We start from the raw sequence: 1,695 nt of genomic DNA on the forward strand, positions 1-1,695 counted from the left end.
TGGAAACATGTTAGCCTACGACCTCACTTGCTTGTGATTTTCTGAATTTTCTACTTGTCTTTTATGTATTTAGTAATTTTGTAATTTAGAGTGATGACAAACTTAAAATGTAGAGATGTAAAAATGAATAAAATAAATGTGAAATATTAAAGAAATATATACACAAGAGATAAAATACAATAATTCATCAATACAAAATACAGTACATAATGCCATGAAGTTTTCAGATATGTGAGGCAAAGATATTAGAATGGACTAGAATAGATGTAGATGATAAGATTAAAAGACAAGTAAACACAATTTATGCACACTAGAATTGAAGTCAGAAAAGCTGAAGGAAGAATGAGGAGGATAAAGGGACATATGTGAATGAATCAATTAAGACATGTGGATGTTGTATAGTGTGCTGCAGTTTAGAAGAAAAAGATACATTGGCAGACGTGCTTATATTAGTAAATGGATATTGGTGAGTAGTTTCACTAATGATAAGAAAGCAACTGTTAAAAGTTGCAAAATATATAATGGCATTTGAGAATAAGCTGAGATGACTATTTCATTTTTGTATTGAATATTTTTTTTTATCCATCTATGTTAATACAGGACGGGTGTGCCCAGGCTTGGTCAGCGCCAGCCACCCAGGACCTTCCTCGCCTTCTGCCTCTCTGCTTGTGGTTTTGGTGCCGCTGAGGAAGGAGGCAGAACTGGAGAACCAAGTGCAGCAGAAGGGCGAACAAGGCAGGTCCCTAGTTAGTTAAGGGAGACCAGGGTACAGCCCACGCTGCTAACAGCGCCAACCCTAGAACCATCTTTGGACCTAGAGTGTCCTTCTCTGGCCACACTACTCCTCTGTGAGCATTTCACAGGCCCAAGGATGATACAGGCTTCCTCCATTCACCTGAACCCCTGGTTTCTGTGGTCTGGTCAATTTCATGTAAATTTCCCAGGCCTGGCCAAATTCATGAATGAATGTATCCATTCTTTAATGCACTTATTCATCTTGCCCTAGCAAAAGGGACAGTATCCTTTCCTTTGTTACCAAGTCCTGGCCAAGTGTAACTAAAAAGGACCTATGCTACTACAAATACCACTAGGCAAAGAAGCCAGGCAGAGAAGAGATTTTCTGATTTAAGTCTTTCCCTCTGCCAGAAGCTCTGGTGCTTTTCCTGTATTCTTTTCTGTAAAATAAATCCTGTCTTACTACTGATGTGTAGTCCCGTGGATTTATTCTTTGAATCCCTGAGACCAAGGATCTATGGAAGTAGAAATTCTGGCATCAATGTGTACAAGAGAAAAATACAAATTAAAACATTTAAAGTAGCCAGGTGCTGTGGCTCATGACTGTAATCCAAGCATTCTGGGAGGCTGAAACAGGAGCTCAGGAGTTCCATATAAGCCTGAGAAAGCCTGAAACCCCATCTCTCCTGAAAATAGAAAATTAGCTGGGCATTGTGGCCAGCCCCTGGGAAGCTGAGTAAAGAGGACTGCTTAAACCCAAGAGTTAAAAAAAAAAAAAAAAAAAAATTAAACTAAATTATCTTGAAGTGATTTCTAAAAGTGATGTTTCCATTTTTTAATGTTAAATATTGTTTTCATCACTATTTACAATATTAATTTTTGTCTTTGCACATTTTTGAAGTTAATACAATTTGTTGTACTAATTTAACATGTTTTAAGTTAGACCATAATGAGAAACTT

Source organism: Otolemur garnettii, unplaced genomic scaffold (genome assembly GCF_000181295.1).
Source record: "Otolemur garnettii isolate 467f Iridium unplaced genomic scaffold, OtoGar3 scaffold00183, whole genome shotgun sequence".
In the NCBI taxonomy this organism is placed as follows: domain Eukaryota; kingdom Metazoa; phylum Chordata; class Mammalia; order Primates; family Galagidae; genus Otolemur; species Otolemur garnettii.